General features: G+C 35.6%; 1 protein-coding gene and 1 long non-coding RNA gene across 2 annotated transcripts in view; one reads left to right on the top strand and one right to left on the bottom strand.

Annotated features, from left to right (window-relative positions):
* The window catches only part of LOC138826874 (uncharacterized), an 80,809-nt gene extending 71,818 nt beyond the window's left edge, over positions 1-8,991 (bottom strand). The window contains exon 1 of the long non-coding RNA XR_011371884.1: positions 8,911-8,991. This is a non-coding gene — a long non-coding RNA (uncharacterized lncRNA). The remainder of the gene's footprint in view (positions 1-8,910) is intronic.
* A 194-nt stretch (positions 8,992-9,185) lies between these two features.
* Positions 9,186-18,484, top strand: part of Tank (TRAF family member associated NFKB activator) — a 91,918-nt gene continuing 82,619 nt past the window's right edge. Inside the window, exon 1 of the mRNA XM_070022100.1 lies at positions 9,186-9,297. The gene's annotated coding sequence lies outside the window, so the exon portion shown is untranslated. The remainder of the gene's footprint in view (positions 9,298-18,484) is intronic.

Genomic DNA, 18,484 nt, shown 5'->3' with positions numbered 1-18,484 from the left:
AGCTACCAGCACAACTATGTTCACTGAAACATTGTTTGCCATAGCTAAGATATGGAACCAACCCAGATGCCCCTCAATAGAAATGGACCAAGAAAGTGTAGTATGTATCTACAATGGAATTCTATGCTTCTATCAGAAAGAATGGCATTGCCCCATTCATAAGGAAATGGAGACTTGGAAAAAAATCATAATGAGTAAAGCAAGCCAGCCCCAAAGAAATTTTCTTAATAAAGACCCAAAAACACAACAAATCAAAGAAAAATTGGATAAATTGAATTACATTAAACAGCAGAGCTTCTGCATGGCAAAGGACATAGCTAGCAAGATAAACAGAAAACCCACAGATTTGGAGATCTTCAAAAGACATACAATAGACAAGGGCTTCATAAATTAAAATATACTTTGAGCTCAAAAACTTAAATACCCCAAAAACAAATCCTCAAAGAAATAACCACCACATTACGTGGGCCAAAGACTTAAGAAAGACTTCTCTGAAGAGGAAATAAGAATGGCCAATAGACATGTAAAGAAATGTTCAACATCTCTTCCCACAAAAGAAATGCAGGGCTGGGAAGGTGGCTCAGTGGTAGAGCGCTTGCCTTGCATGCATGAGGCCCTGGGTTCGATTCCCCAGCACCACATAAGCAAAAAGAAAAAAGCCAGAAGTGGCGCTGTGGCTCAAGTGGTAGAGCTCTAGCCTTGAGCTGAAGAGCTAAGGGACAGTGCCCAGGCTCAGAGTTCAGGCACCACGACCAGACTCCCCCCCCACAAAAAAGAAATGCAAATCGAAACTACATTGAGATTCCACCTCACCCCAGTTAGAATGGCCATTGTTAGGAAATTTAATAATAACAGATGCTGGTGGGGATGTGGCCAAAAAGGAAACACTGCTACACTGTTGGTTGGAGTGTAAACTTGTTCAGCCACTCTGGAAATCAATATGGAGGTTCCTCAAAAGACTACACATAGCGCTCCCTATGATCCAACAATCCCTGTCCTGGGCATTTATCCAATTGACCACAGACCAGGTTACACTAAAGTTACCAGCACAACCATGTTCACTGAAGCATTATTTACCATGGCTAAGATATGGAACAAACTCAGATGCCCTTCAGTAGATGAATGGATCAAGAAAATGTGGTATATATACACAATAAAATCCTAGCTTCCATCAGAAAGAATGGCATTGCCTCATTCATAAGGAAATGGAATGACCTGGAAAAATTTATATTAAGTAAAGCAAGCCAGGCCCAAAGAAATTAGGTTGCATGATTTCTCTCATTTGTAATAACTAGAATATGTCTATGATATTCATAGCAGAGGATTACAATACCCCAATCACTGGGTGCATTTGACCATATATAATGAAGTGTATCAAAATGAACTCCAAGAATTGGAAACAAGAGGTTTTTATTTTGTCCTTATGCAGTTATTTTTGTCTTTTTTTTTAAAGTTTTATGTACCCTTTGTCTTGTATAGAAGTTTATCTGATCTGCAGAAGGGAAAGGGAATCACAGAAACACCAAGACAAAGGATGAATTAATGCAACAATGATACTCACTAAACACTATGCTGGAAAGAACTTTACAATTTAGGGGTTGGGGAGAATGGGGAGTGGGAAGGGGAAAGTGGGAGAAAATGAGGGAGGGGTATCAGTGTTCAAAAAGAAATGTATTCATTACCTTACTTATGTAACTGTAACCCCCCTGTTGATCACCTTTACAATAAAAAATATATTGCCTATAAACATATTGCCTCCCTAGTCCAAAGCCATCTTTCCTTCTTGTCTCCTCTACAAAAATGGAGCCCATATATTGAAATCTTTCTCCTTTGCAATGAACACAATATTCAGTTTTGTCAATAATAGGTTGCTTAAGAGGCACTGCAAAAGGAACAGGACTTTTCTCCTACCTTTACTGTTCTGTGTTCCTATCTTGTGGCTACCATACATACATGTGGGGTTTCTCTAGTAACACTTATTCCTGAATTGTAGTGATATACATATGGGTGGCTTGTCATCCAAGTTTGGTGGTATCCTATTGACAGCTTCCCAATAAATCTCATGAATATCCCTAAGACCAACTTCCTAATCTCAGTCCACCTCAATTTGCAGGAGCATTCTCTGCTTGCCCAGAACCTGTGGAGCAGGTCTGGCCTAGACAATCAAGTAAACATTCTACAACATAGAGTACCTTTTTCAACATGGTCCATGGGAATCTAATCTTATAAAATAATATTTATCAAAATGAACTCCAGGAAATGGAAACAAGAGGCTTTTATCTTTGTTGCTGTTTTTGTCTTCTTTCTTTGTGTCTTGTTTGTTCATCTGTCTTTGTGAGGATAAAGGGGGCACAGAAATGGAGGGACAAAGGATGGACAAATGTAACAGTGGTACTCATTAGATACTATGTTGAAAATGAACTATACAACTTGGGGGGAGAATATGAGGGAAAAACTGGGAGAGACAGAGGGATGGGGTGACAGTGTATAAAAAGAAGTGTACTCTTTACCTGACTTATGTAACTGAATCCCCTCTGTATATCACCTTCATAATAAACATTAAATTAAAATTTTATTTTTAAAATTAAAAAATGATAAATACAACATGGTCTGAATCCCGTTCTTGAGAAGAAGGACTCTTTCCCACATTTATTACTTACTTGGACACATTCCAGAGACCCAGGGCTATCTTCTGAATTAACTTTAGCTTTTCATAGATGATCAATTGTTATAGTTAATAATCCTCTGTATTAAATGTTCCTATTCAGATTAGAATATGGTTTCTACACCTTAATTTAATTGAACCCTGAGTGATGCTAGGATTCAAAGCATTTATTTTAAAATCCAAAGAATACAAAAAAAATCAGAGAAAAGTGTTTGTCTTTCTACCAGAATTATCTATTTCAAGTTAGCCTAATACTTTGATTATAGTAAACAAAATAGAAACTAGCAATAATTTAAATTCTATATTCTCATATTAAATCTTCAATCAAAACTAAAATCCTCCAGTATACTAAAAATTCAAATCTAAATATAAAAGAGCCCTAATCACCTGTCAAGCTTCAAAACAATTGTCTTGCCCAAATGAGTATCTTTTATGTTTAGTGAAAAAATTATCTAGGAAAACAGAGAAGAGATGATGATGGTTTAAGTTTGAAGCCCTTTCTGTGAAGGTTGGCTAGTATGGACTGTGTTTCACTGTTTTCTGTCAGCAGAAGAATTCTATATTTTAAGCATGAGTCCTGGGATTCACCCAGGTTAGATTGGCTTAGACTATGCAATCTCTCTGTGCCAATAGCAGAAGCCTGAGAAATGTAATGTACTGATTGGTTTAAGTCAGCCTACTCACGTACTAAAGATGGAATTAGTATCCATAAATTAAGACTAGAAATGCTACTTCTTAAACTACACATAAATTATAATAAGATAAAGCAAAAGGCAATGTGGATGTTGCCTAGACAAACCAAAATATATTGTTTAAATACTTTAATTCCCTTATTTGTAGGTTTCCTGAAACTCTTAGGTGAATTTACAGTATGATTTTACAGATATACTGAAGAAAATATAACAAGAAAAAAACAATAAAACCTTCTTACATAGCTTTACCAAGTGCTCTGGGTTTTAAATGTTCTACAAATACTAAGCCAAGAAATCACCAATGATTTAGGCAAGTCAGATGAGTAGAATTTGGATCTGAATGCTAAACAATATGTCCACAGCACTTGTATGTCTAACTTCATGTTAGGGTAGACTCACTAAACAAATGTTTAGGCTTAGTTCTGTGGCTCCGTGTTCCCAAAAGTGATCACCACACAGCAACTAATGAATGAAAGATGTATCATAAATGAATGACCTAGAAAAGAAGGTTTTGTTCCATTCAGATAATGTCTTAAAATCTAAAACCCAATGACAGCAGGAGAGAAAAAGCAAACCTTGTACCAATAGAATCATTAGGGAAAAAATTGCAACCATGTTGTGATCAGCTTTCAAATCTTAAAAACATTTTGATATTATAAAGCCAGGAATGATCTAGTACTTCGAAGCTAGGGTTTCTAAGACTGTTGGAAATCTGTCCTCATTACCATAAACTGTGAGATTGAGGAAATTGATCCCTTCTCTCACTTTCTATCTTTGGAAAGTGAAGGGATTTGACCAGCTTACCTAAAAAACAGCACATTTGCCTACTGCGGGTGGCTCACACTGTAATCCTAGCTACTCAGGATGCTGAGACCCTGAAGCTCTAGGTTCAAAGCCAGCCAGGGCCAAAAAGATATTAAAGATACTCCTTTTCCACAATAACCAACAAAAATCCAGTTTACAGGGATATATCAACTAGTGAAACACCAGTGAAGCAAGGATGAGTTCAATCCCCTAAACAAAACAAACACACACACACACACACACACACACACACACACACACACACACACACACACACACACACACACACACACACAATTACTCCTCTACTTTTAGTACTAGCTGAATCTTCCCCTGTCAAAAAATAGCTTATGGTTTTCCTTAGGACCCATATTTATTGAATCATTTATAATAAATCTGGCATTCCACTAAATACATTCAAATTCAACTAGTGAGGCAAAGAATAAAAAACACACAAAGAACCTTGAAATCACTTAGTGAGGCCTGTAACTACCCAGCATCCAGTTTTCAAAGGTCAGATCTCATTGAGAGTCTGACTTATTTCATTGAAGTCACATAAAAACCCAGAGCTCCTGGGTTATCCCTTCTCTCTCTTCTGCTTTTCTCTTCTCTCTTGCTATCATTGTACTTCAGAGATTAGGCACCTTTTACCTCCTTATTTTTTGAGAATTACAAGTATAAACTATTAATCCCAACATTAGAAACGGTGTCAGTATTAATTTACAATTCTGTGTATACTCATGTATAAAATTATTAATGACCTTAAGCATCTACAGAAACTTCAGTTTCATGAATTTATAAATGCAGAAAGAATGGGGGGTATACAAATTTGGTTTTTTTTAAACATTTCTAAATTCTGAACTTTTGTAAAGAGTGCAATAATTTCTATTTTATCCTTCTATCTAAACTACTTTTCCAGGTTTTTCAGGTTAGAAAGAAAATGCCTATGAGACACACTATTTTTGGTTGGTGTTTCTTACTAACTTTACATGGGAAAATCCCATGTATCAAAATATATGTGCATGTATCAAAATAAAGATTCTTTGTCGATAAATTAAATGGATTGTTATATTGGCCACAAAAAGAGAAAGCAGATTGTAATGTCTGAAATAGGTCTTTCCATGGCAAAATGCCTGATTCTCTGAGGAAATTCTGTCATCTTACAGAAGTGTTTTATGAAAACATAGATAGTTCACCTTGTACCTTGTAGAAAACATCATAGTTTTTTATAAGACTTACTAAGCTATACATAGCAGATTAGAAAGAAAAAAATCTAAGGATGAATACATCTGCAGAAGCAAAATGTGCACTGTCATCTTCCTTAACAAATGGTACTCAATCTGCTCCAAGACTGTCCTATTTCCCTAAATTAGCACTTGAGAAGAGGCAGCAAGCCTGATTTTCTCCCATGGTTCTCAACAGGAACATCCTTCTTCATAACCATCTTTTCCTCTTACCATCCTCTTGTACTATTCCAATTGTACTACTCTTACATGCTTGCCCCAAAACCAAATGAGTAGATAGTGAACAGGAGTTCAAGGTAATATAACCTCAGTTCATTAATTTCTCTTCAGGCTAGAAACTTTCAAAACCAGACATTAGAAGTAATCAAAAGTGGGAGAGAAAATATTCAATAAGTGAGAGACAGAATATGTAAGAATGATAAATAGATACATGAGGATAAGCTCAACATCCTTGGCTATAGAAGAAACAAATGCAAATCAAAACAACTCTGAGATTCTATCTCACCTCAATGAGATTGGCTAACATCAAGAATTTGAACAACAAATGCTGGTGGGGATAATGGGGAAATGAAGCCCTATTGCACTTTGGGAATGTAAACTAGTACAACTACTCTAGAAGGAGGTTCAAAGATTCTTCAACAAACTAAATTTAGAACTTCCCTAAGACCCAGTCATGCCACTCTTGAGAATCTACCCCGGTCATTACAAGTCAGGATACTGTAATAACACTTGCACACCATATTCATTGCTACACTATTAAAATAACCAAGTTATGTAAACAGCTTAGATGCCCTACAACAGACGAGTGGATTAATAAAACGTGTTACAAATACACAATGGAATTTTACTCACCCATTAGAAAAACTAAGATTATGTTATTTTGCAGGGAAATGAAGTGAGATAAGCCAAACTCAGAGAAATAAATGGCACATGTTTTCTCTCATATGTGGAAGCTAGATGTAAAATATAACTGGACATGATAATCCATACAGAACTCTAAGCATTCACACAAACATACTAAAGGACAATACTTATATGGGAAGAAACAAAAGGTATAACTCCTCTGAACATTTAAAATACTATTTATCAAACTGAGTTCCAAGAAATAGAAACATGGGTTATTGTTGGTGGTGGTGGTGGTATTTGGTTTTGAGTTTTTTAAGGGGGAGGGGACAAAGAAATGGTGCAGAAAGGGAGGGAGGAAGGGTTAAAAATGCCACCATGGTATTCGGTATGTACCCTGTATAGAAAATGAGCTATGTAATTTGGGGGCTGGAAATCTGGAGGAAAGCAAAGCAAAAGATGGCATTGTCCAAAGAAAGAAATATACTCATATCCTGATTTATAGCATGGTAAAACCTCAATACAACAAATTTTACTTTTATTAATTACAACAATAAAGTTATTTTTATAAAGCGAGAGCAGTACACTCAAAGAAGCCATAAAGAAGTATTTAGTTGACATTTGAACATAGTTATTGTCTTCCCATTTTCTCTGGAATAATACAAGTATAATATTGTTGAGTATTTGATAACTAGTTTGTCTTTGGTCTCAATGAGTAGTACTCAGAAAAATTAGTCAAAAAAGAATAACTAGTTCTTCCTTTGTTCTAGAGGAAATCCTCCTTTCCTATTAGTTTGAAGATTATAACATCTTCATATTATTCCTCAAGCAAAACTTGCTTATTTTGTAAGACTGCTACTAAACTGTCTCTCTTCAACTCTTGCTGGTCTCTATACATTTTTTGTTGTTCTCAGATTGTTTATGGGGTGGTGATGAGGCCAGTAGTAATTAAAAACTGTACGATTATACTTGTTAAATTTCACATTGATATCATCCTATTACTTAAGCTTATCAAAGGTTTTGGAGTTTGTCAGCCTCTTTTATTATATATTACTTACTGTCCTGTTCCTTTGATAGCAAATATACACCACTGTCATATAAGGAGAATATAGTGCTGGGAATTCAAGGTCTTACTTTCATTCTTATTCTCAAAACCAATAGGCTAATGATACCAAACTACTTACTTTATCTATATAGCTCAGTAATGTATTTTTTTTTTGGAGGTGGGGTTCGGTCGTGGGCCTGAACTCTGGGCCTGGGCGTTGTCCCTCAGCTTTTCAGCTCAAGGCTAGGGCTCTCCCACTTGAGCCACAGTGTCACTTCCGGCTTTTTTTTCCTGCTTATGTGGTGCTGAGGAATCGAACCCAGGGCCTCATGCATGCAAGGCAAGCACTCTACCACTGAGCCCCCTTCCCAGCCTCAGTAACATATTTTTAAGGATAGATACCAAGAACATAAAAACGGTGTCTCTCATGACTATAAATAACACTACAATGTTCAAAGCAAATTGAGATTATCAGAAAATTTTTACTTATGAAGCTATGTAAACAAGTAAAATACCATAAATTTAACCTAAAAGAAATTAGAGTGAATTCACTAAGAATATAAAAGAGGATAGAAAATTAATTTTTAACCCTCAATCCTTTTCCTTGTTCAATCTGTGTCTAGGTATGGCTTGGTGCCCATTTTCTCCTACTTCACTTAATGGATTTTCTGCATTTCTATTTACCTTAGCCATATAGTGTATGATTCTAAGAAGAAAAAAGGAGGAGGAGGGCCAGGAAATAGGAAAAGCAGCCATTAGGGAGAACAAAACAAAAATTTCCATCTGCCTCCCATTCTTTGCCTAGTCTAAACTGGTCAGTGGCCTTGGTTTTAAATATCATGCACTCAGAATTTCTTGAAAAAGAATCTCTAAACTTAGCTTATCTGTAGAAGCCCCAGGAGCGTCTCTTCCCACAGGGCTGAGACTCAGTCCACAGGAATTCTGCAGGAGCAGCATAGGTGTCAGCTAAATTCAATAGCCAAAGTAAATAGCAAAAGGAGGGGGAACAGTATGGAGAGACCAAAGACATGGGCATTTCCCAGCTAAAACAGGAACACAGCAGCTTTTAAAAGCTTTACTCTTAGAACCTTGCTCACACACAAAAAGTGCAAACTATTAAAAAAAAAAAAAAGTAGATTTTCCTTTCACTGGGGCTATCTCCATTTCTCAATTTTTTGTTTGTTTGTTTGTTTTTACCATATTTACTAGCATTAGGTAGGTTTTATTTTTTCCATTGCATCTAAGAATGTTTAAGGTTATGTCATCAGAGAGTTCTAAAGTCCATAGTGCTAGAACAAATTTTATACTTCATTATAATGAGTAAATTGAACACTTTTCATCACAACTTAGCATTTTAGATATTTGTAGAATTATTTTTATAAACTAAGTTCATCATAAGTAGCAATCTCTCAGAGTTATTAAACATAAAAAGAAGTAAGGTGCTGGTAGCTCACACCTGTAATCTTTCCCTAGGCAAATCCCCCAATTAACCTCTGCAGGCCATGAAACAAGAACAGCTATATTAAAATTTGGCTTTTTATGCTGTTTATAAATATATTGCTTAGGATAAAAAATGACTTCTTAATGGCTAAGAAGTCATTTATCAGTTGAGCTTACCTTTAACATATACATGAAAATATGTTTTATCTCAGGACATTTTTGTGTTTATAATTTCTAGCTTTTTCCTAACATGTCTGAAGTATTCAAACAGTCTTTGCTTCAAAAGGAAGTCAGAGTTGCAGTCATGGGTGGTTTACAGAATATTTTCTGGTAGTTTTTGCTTCATTTTAATATCTGGACATGATTGGCTGTTGTTAGCTACAAATAAGGAAGTCTTCAAGTCAGGGGATTTCTCAGTGGAAGTTCCCAGTTCAACACAAGGGAAAACTCAGGACAGTCTGAGCAGCATTGATAGGACCTGAGCAAGCAGCTCCCAGATTGTGTACTGTCTACGTCTTTAAAGAGAAATAGTCTGTGAAGGAAGACTTGTAATCTGGAGAAGAGGTAATCAAATTTTATTAGTTCCTACCAATTTTCAACCTAACAAAGTGGCCAGGGTGTCTCCTTATGTATTACAGATTCATTCCACTTTTGTATTTGTTAACTGTGTAATTTATTAGATGATTCTATACTGTCTTGTAATCCTTACAATAGAAGTTTGGTCTTTTTTTTTTAGACAAAATCCAAGACGAAATTTAAATTCTGTAGTCTTTTTGCCTTTATAACTTTTAAGGTAGAATTTACTATGTTTCTAATGGAGATGAATGTGTAATGTTATATCTGGAATAAATGCCTTCACTAATAAATCGTTTTTATAACATAATGTAAGGCTGAAAGACATTGGGCCTAAGTTCAGAGGTATGTAGCTTACTAGGTTAAAAAGTAAATCGAGCTGAGAATGTGGTAGAGTGGTAGAGTGGTAGAGTGCTTGCCTTACATGCACTGGGTTTGATTCCTCAGTATCACATACACAGAAAAAGCCAGAAGTGGCCCTGGCTCAAGGAGTAGAATGCTAGCCTTGAGCAAAAGGAGCTTAGGGACAGTCCTAGACCCCGAGTTCAAGACCCAGAACTGGCAAAAAAAAAAAAAGGTAAATTAAAAGTGTATGTAGTCACACATTTTAAATCACATTTTAAAATCAATTCCAGCCTGATTTAGTGTCCACTCAAACATTAAGTTTAGTATTTTTCTATTTCATAAAACACATGATATTGAATTTTTCATGACAGTAAATTATCACCCTTATAGGCATCCTTATATTTTCTATTCAGAATGTTCTAACTTGTAGAATTATAGTAATCAAATCTTTATTATTTTACCAACTGACCCTTTTACTTCTACACTCAAAATGAACATCAAAACCTTCATAGAATTTTCTTAAGAACAATCCTTGAGAATATTGGAAATTCAAAAAGATTAAGCACGAAGAGCTATTATCACTATTGATATACTAATAGCTGTCATTTATTGATTGCCTGATGGAAAAAAATGATCACAGATCTTTAGTGTCAGATATAAAATGGCAGAGTCAGGGAAGGTTTAAATATAAATTCATGTCTCTTTTGTCCATGGCTCTCTGTTACTGTTTTATTCTCTGCCTTCTTATAGTATCACAACAGTATTTACTGCCATGTAATGGAGAAAAAAGAAAATGGAAGGAAAAAAGAAAATGACTTCACCAAGGTCACAGAATAGCATCATTCCTAAAATTGTCTTGCTTTCCACTCACCTGACCTCACCCCCTCCCTCCCTTCCAGTAGGGCTACATCTATGTGTGCACAGGTGAACATGCTAGCTTGCCTCTGGGAGGATGTGAAACTGTAATCTGGCCCAACCTCCCTGAAACTCAAGTTAGCAGAAAACCAGGAAACTAGAACAATGACCAGTTATTTCTCTTAAACACTTGTGATGAGATTATTTAAATAAACCTGTTAGCCTGGTACTGATGTCTCATCCTTAATCCTAGGAGACTACAGCTGAGGATAATGGCTCAAAGCCAGCCTCAGCAAGAAAGTCTACCAAAACAGCCAGAAGTGAAGCTGTGGCTCAAGTGGCAAAAGAAGCTCAGGGACAATGCCCAGGCCCTGAGATCAAGCCCCAAGACTGGCACCAAAAAATAATCTAATTAATTAATTAATGAAATCTGTTAAATCCCCAAAACAATCTTCTGGTTAAATTTTTGTAAAACTTATTCTCTAAATTGAGGAGCATGAACATCATTACAGTGAAAAACCTTCCTGTCTGTTAACATTTTATTTTCCATGTGTAATCTTAAATATTTGTAGTTGTATATATTCTGTATATTTTGTTCTGTCTTTGTGTGTGTGTGTGTGTGTGTGTGTGTGTGTGTGTGTGTGTGTGCGCGCACATGCGTGCCCCCATGCATAGTAAGAATATTCTTCATGTGTAATAACTATAGTCTTTTCATTACATTTCTTCCTGGTCATTGCTACTTTCCTGATTTTATTTTACTAATCATTTTATTGAGCTGTTATTTTTCTATATTATTATAAGTAATTTACAAGTAAAGCTTAAATTGAAAAATGTATAAATATGTCTTCTTCCTTTTATCTGCTAACTACTTTGGCCAGAATTTCTGGAACAAGACTTAAGAGCAGAGAAGAGAGCAGCCAATCTTGTCACATTTCTGATCTCCGGGGGAATTCCCCTAGTGGTTAACATTCAGAGTGACGTTGGCTGCTGGTTTGAGATAAATATATTTATCATAAAACCAAATAACAATCAAGTAATCTAGTTTGCTAAGAGTGTATTCAAGAAAAAAACATAAGAACTTATGTTAAACTATATTGAATATATTTTTGGGTTTCATCAGATTTTTCTACTTTACATAGTGCTCTGCTTTGACATAAAGTAGTCATTACAGTTTTGAAAATTATATATCATAAAAAATAATGCTACAATAGCATATTTCTCCCTTACTATTTAGTACAATGCAAAACACATGTGAAATGTAAAAAATTATTTGGCTTATAAAATTGATATTACTGAGTGCTCCTGTAGTAATGCAGATTTGGAGTTATAAATTACATTTTGTTATTGCTCAGATTAAAATAGTCAAAAGTTGATCAAAACAAAGTAGGCAGTTACATGTTTACATGCCTCCTTTTCCAGTATTTTGGGTTCACAATTCAGCTCACAACTCAAATTAACAGGAAAGAATGAAAACAATGTGGCATAAGCCAACGAACTCTACCCAGGCAAAGAAACCAGATACACAAAGCAGCTGTTCAGATTTTTTATGAAGACAGCTTTCTTTAGTTAAACCCAACAGTGGTATGTAACACGTGTGTCCAAATGGATTTTCCTTATTTATATTAATAAAATATGTTTTAAAAAAACAAAGGTTTACAATTTGCTCAGAATTTTTCCACTCATATTCATAAGTAAAATTAATCTGTATTTTTATTTTCTGGAACCTACCACTCATGGGTTTCCATATTAAAGTAAAATTATGAAACTGCCAAAATATTTCATATTCTAAAACAATTTTAATGGAAGTTAGCTGCTCCTTGAAATGTATAAATAACAAATACATAATGCTATCTAGCCTTGGCAGCCCCTTCTGAAAGTAATTAAAAAGCTTTTCCAATGCCTTCTATATTATTGCTCTATTGAAGTTTTTGTGATTTTTTTCATACAATTTAGATTATTTTTACACAAAAACAATTCTTTTTATCCGATTTTTCAAATACATTGGCATACATGGTATGTCTTGTACTATTTAAAATATTTGTAACTATATGAGAAACTTTTTCTCTCATTTTCTCTCCTAAATCTCTCTGTCTCTGTCCCTCTGTGTGTCTCTGGTCTCTGTCTCTCTCTGTCTCTTTGTCTCTGATTCTGTCTCTGTCTCTGTCTGCCTCTCTGCCTCTCTGTCTTCTTCTCTTTCTCTCTGTCTCTCTCTTTCTCTGTGTCTCTCTCATTTTCTTTCTCTCTCTGTCTTCTTCTCTTTCTCTCTGTCTCTCTCTCTTTCTCTGTGTCTCTCTCATTTTCTTTCTCTCTCTTCCTCTCTCTCTCTCTCCTGATTGGACATGGCACAAAGCTAATCTCATAGATTGAAATTTTTATAGTTAGCTTTAAAAACATTTTGGCTGTTATCTTAATGTTTTCTTGATAGATTTTTTTTTTAGATTATTTGACTTCTCTCAGTGAGTTGAATGCTTAAGTTAGCATATGTATCTTTACTTCTTTCTTGTTTAAGTAGGGGAAATTTAAGTTCATCTTATGAATTTTTTATATTACTTGCACATTATTATTATTATTATTTTACAGTTCTAGAGTTTTATGAGTTTTTGTTTTGGGTACAGTTATTAATCATAATTTTATTTTCTCTTTCTCCAAAAAGTTGTTTAGCGCTGGACATGGCACATGTCTGCAAGCCCAGCTTGCAAGGCACAAAGAGGAGCCCTTTGGAAAATTCTGATACCCTATCAGAAAAATAAAGCAAAAGCAAACACCTTTGTTTAGCAAGCACAAAGGCCTACATTCAAACTTAAGGACCATCAGAAAACAAAAACAAAAAGAAGTTAATTAGACCAGTAAAGACTGTTTCAGAACAGCTTTAGGCTTAAAGAAAAATTAAGCAAGCACTGGAGATCTTTCCCTTTTGTTACCCTGATTATCCCACAACTTATTGTTATCGATTTCTGCATTAACATGCTATATTTATTATAATAAGCCAAACCTTGATTTTATTGGTTCTTTTTTTGTTGTTCTTTTATTTCTTACTAATTTGTTAAGTTTCTTTTCTTTGCTACCTTTAGACTTAGTTGGTTTTCATTTTCTTAGTTCCACGAGATACAAATTTACATGACTGAATTCAGATCTATCTTCCTTGGAATGTGATATGCATAGTGCATGTGAATGCACTAAGCACTGCATTCACTATATACCATTAGACTTAGCATTTTTCAGGGTGTTCTTTTTTTCTTTTTTGCATTTATTTCTATTTTTTTTTTTTTTTGGGTCCGGTCATGGGGCCTGAACCCTGGGCCTGGGCGCTGTCCTTCAGCTCTTCAGCTCAAGGCTAGCGCTCTACCACTTGAGCCACAGCGCCACTTCCGGCTTTTTTCTTTTTGCTTATGTGGTGCTGAGGAATCGAACCCAGGGCCTCTGGCATGCAAAGCATGCGCTTTACCACTGAGCCAACTTCCCAGCCCCTGCATTTATTTCTAACACAATCAAATTGTCCTTGTGATTTCATTTTTGACCCATCGGTTAAGAATGTGTCGTGTAATTTTCTCACCTATAATGCATTTTCCAGTTTTATTCATGCCATTGATTTCGATCTCTGTTAGGCCCTGCCAGAAAACCACGGAGACACAGGGGCACATAGAGCAAAAAAAAGGTTTATTACCAGCAAAAGAACCAGCAAGGAGAAGGAGGCCCAGTCAGTGTCTGAGGTGACCTTTATAACTTTAGAGGGATTAGGAGGCAGGGACTTTGGTGTGGACATGTGGTCCGGGACTTCATCTTGACAGGCTAGGACTTATGGCAGCTGCCCAAGTAGTAGATAAGGGGAGTGCAGCTGCTCAAACTAAAGGTCACTTTAAGGGATTCTGTTATCTTATATGGTTGTAACTGCCCCAATGGAGTGCCATCTCAAGGTGAAAGTGGGAGGAGGCTGATAATTTACTGCCAGCACCAAAAGGGCCTGGTGCCCTGGTGCATTACTTACTGCCTACACCTAAGAGGCGTAATGATAAACTCTCTGAGTAAGATGCCTCGCCAATCCTGAGAAAGGAGCATAAACTGTGGAATGGGGCCCACTGGACTAACAATCTTCATTCCATTTTGGTTGTAGGAGATAGCCTGTGTGACTTACATATTTTTACATATATTGAAGTGTTTATGGCCTAACTTTTGTTCTGTTCTGGAGAAGATTCCATGTCCTAATAAGAGTATATATTTTGCTTATTTTGGTAGAGTGCTGTATTTACTTTTTGTGTGTGTGTCAGTCGTGGGGCTTGAATCAGGGCCTGCGCACCATCCCTGAGCTTTTTCACTCAAGGCTAGCACTCTACCACTTTGAACCACAGCACCACTTCCGGTTTGTTGGTGGTTAATTGGAGACAGTGTCTTGGACTTTCCTGCCCCAGGCTTTGAACTGCAGTCCCCAGATCTCAACTTCCTGAGTAGCTAGGATTATGGATGTGAGCCACCAGCACCCAGCTGCTATATTTATTTCTGTCAGACTTGGTTGGCTTAGAGTATTATTTAAATCGTCTCTTCCCTTTCTGGTCCCCTACTTTTCTATTTGTTTCCATTGTGTAATTAAGTCCTAATGATTATCTACCTTCTATTTTGTTGATGGTTATTTCATATATTTTAGGGCTTTGTGATTTGGTGTGCATATATGTATAATTGTTATATCTTCTTGGTAAATTATCCTTTGTGACTACATAATGTTCTGGTTTGTCTCCTCTAACAGTTTTTAACTTGAAGTCTATTTTAGCTAATATTAGCATAGTTCTGTGTCTCTATTGTGATCATTTGCATAGAAATTGCTTTTCACCATTCTTTGACTAAATATTTCCTAAATAAATTTTTTAAGTTTTAAAAGATTATTCATTATTATAACCTCATGACAGGAAATCTGTTTCTGAATTTTAACTAGTATTCAGTATTTACTTAAAGAACCACTTAGACAAAGTAGCTTTTGACATAATAAAATTTTCATGGGAAAAAAACTAAACCACCTTTTAATCTTTATTTAGTGTCAAATTGAAGAAAGACCATTACCTTTCTCCACAACTTCTTGCTTGTATTGAAGATGAATATGTTACTATTACATATTCTTTAGCTATCTTCTGTCCTATGTTAAGCTGCCTGACCTCTCAACTTCTTGATGAGAATGACCATGTCAGAACTTTCAGGACTTACCTTCTCCAGGAGAAGCTCCTTTATGGACTGACAGAATCATACTTGCAAATCTGGTGTCTCTACCACCAAGCAAATGCCTTGTATGTACTGGTACTGGGGCTTGAACTCAGGACCTGTACACTGTTCCATAGTTTTTTCCCTCAAGATAGGCATTCTACCACTTGAGCCACATCTCTACTTCTGGCTTTTTGCTTGTTAATTGGAGGTAAGAATCCCAGGACGTTCCTGCCTGGGCTGGTTTTGAACTATGATCCTCAAATCTTAGTCTCTTAAGTAGCTAAGATTACAGAGGTAAGACATCAACATCTAGCTCTTTTGCACATATCTAAAGATATTTTCTTAGTGATTACATGAGGATTAAAATTAACAAACTAAATCTATAACAACCTAACTTAATAGATATAAACCTAGTTTGGATAACATTAAAAGCTTTATTCCTATACAACTTAATCTCTCCTCTGTGTTACTACAAATTATATATCATTTTACTTATTAAAATTCACTTATAATTCTTAAATAAGCCCTTGGTTTTAATCATATACAAAATAAAAGAGGAATTAATTGAAACCATGCTGAAATTTATACTAACTTCATTTATTAACGTTTTTTTAAAATTTCTTATGGCTTCAAAAATTCTCTGCTGGGCTTTTCTTCTGCTTTTGGGCTTTTCTTCAGCTTTCTTCAGCTTTCAGGAATTCCTTCATGGTTCTTTTGGATAAATCTAATATCAAACTTACTCAACTTTTGTTTAATGTCAGAATATCTTAATTTCTCCATCATTTTTGATTGATAGTTTTGCTAGCTTTAGAATTGTTGTCTGACACTTTTTCTCTAGCATTTAAACTATTATCCTACTATGTTCAGCCACTATTTCAAAGCAAAATTGGCTGTTAATTTTGTTGATGATTCCTTTCACATAATGTGTTACTTCTCTCCTAATACTTTCAAGATTCTCTGTCTTTGTCTTTTAATAGATTATAATATACTTCAGTATGGATTTCTTTGGTTTTATACCAGTTAGTGTTTGTTGAACTCCTCCACTAAGCAGATTCAGTCTCCTATCAAATTGCAAAGTTTCTAGTTATTGTTTCTGGCACTAGTTTTTCTGCTCTTTTTCTCTTCTTTGTGTCAAGACTTCCATAATATCTATGTTGGTAAATTTGATAATCCCACAAGAACCTGGGATACTAGTCTTCAGGTTGTGTTTCTTTTTTCTTTTCTAGTCCTCTAGTAGATAATTCCAATTGTTTCATCACCACATTCTCTGCCTCTTTCTTTTACCTACTCAATCTCTTATTGGACACTCTAATACATTTTGTATTTATTAATTGTACTATACCACTCCAAGTTTCTCATAATCTCTGTTACCTCATATGTATTTTCATTTTGTTCTCTTTTTTTGTTTTGCTTTCATGTTTTTTTTTTTTTTTTGCCGGTCATGGGGCCTAAACTCTGGGCCTGGGTGCTGTCCCTCAGCTCTTCAGCTCAAGGCTAGGACTCTACCCCTTGAGCCATAGCGCCACTTCCGGCTTTTTCTGCTTATGTGGTGCTGAGGAATCGAACCCAGAGCCTCATGCATGCAAGGCAAGCACTCTACCACTGAGCTACCTTCCCAGCCCCATGCTTTCATGTTTTTAAATATGTTTTTCATATTTCTCATTTCATATTTGCCTTGCACATTCTAGGGAAATGCCCCACCACTTAGCTACAACCCCAAATCTTATTTATTTTGAGACAGGTTTTGCTATGTAACTCAGGCTGAACTTGAACTCATGGCTCAGACTAGCCTCAGACTTGCAGTACTCTTGTCCCTGTATCTCTAATGTTAGAATTTCAGGCATGTACTACCAGGCGATTCTCATTTTATTCATATATCATTTCCTGATTTCCTTTAGTTATTTGTCCATGAGTTTTCTTTAGTTCTTTGGACAAATTAAAAATGGTCGATTTTAAGTATTTTCTAGAAAGCCCAGTTATCTGAGCTCATGTCCCTTTTCATTATCCCTTGTAAAAGATTTTGAGTGATAATCATGGAACATTCATTTCTGTCTGCCCAATTTCTTTCCTTAATGTTTTTACATGCCTGGATATGGAACACCCATCTATCTACCTCTATTAGGATACTATTGTTACTTCCTGAATCAAAGCTTTAAAAATGAGTAATAGGGATATAAGTGGGGAATATTGTGGCAAGGAGATACAAAATATTACTTGCAGGTCATATATAGTAATAGATTTATTGCCCAATTCATTAGTATTCTTCAGACCACTAGATTTGTTTTTTGCGTTTTTTGTTTTCATTATTTTGGTCATGAGGCTTTAACTTGGGGTCTGGGCACTGTCCATGAGCTCTTTTTGCAATTTGAGGCTCAGCCACCTCCACTTTTTAATGGTTAATTGGATAAGAGTCTTAAGGACTTCCCTGCCAGACTGGCTTTGAACCCCAATCCTCAGATCTCAGTCTCCTGAGTAGCTAGGATTACAGGCATGAGCCACCAGCGCCTGGCTCATATTCTCTTAATAGGGATATTTCACACAAAAAATTTGACTGAAATCAAACCTGATATTTGAAGTTGCAGTTCGTTGTTTATATATACAAGGTTCCTTATTCCTAGATTTATATTCAAAACTCCTCAAAATTATTTTTTGGAGTTTAAAAAAGTCTCCAAAATATTTTTTTTAATAAATCTGCTGTTCTCATTTTCATCTTACTCTAACACCAGTACCATAAATGATTGCTTAGTAACTAGGGTTATATACTAACACAACTTAAGAAAAATGTAATTAA

The sequence above is a fragment of the Dipodomys merriami genome, unplaced genomic scaffold (assembly GCF_024711535.1).
Source record: "Dipodomys merriami isolate MVZ:Mamm:240054 unplaced genomic scaffold, mDipMer1.0.p SCAF_1, whole genome shotgun sequence".
Taxonomy (NCBI): Eukaryota; Metazoa; Chordata; class Mammalia; order Rodentia; family Heteromyidae; genus Dipodomys; species Dipodomys merriami.
This window is presented reverse-complemented; position numbering and strand designations above follow the sequence as displayed.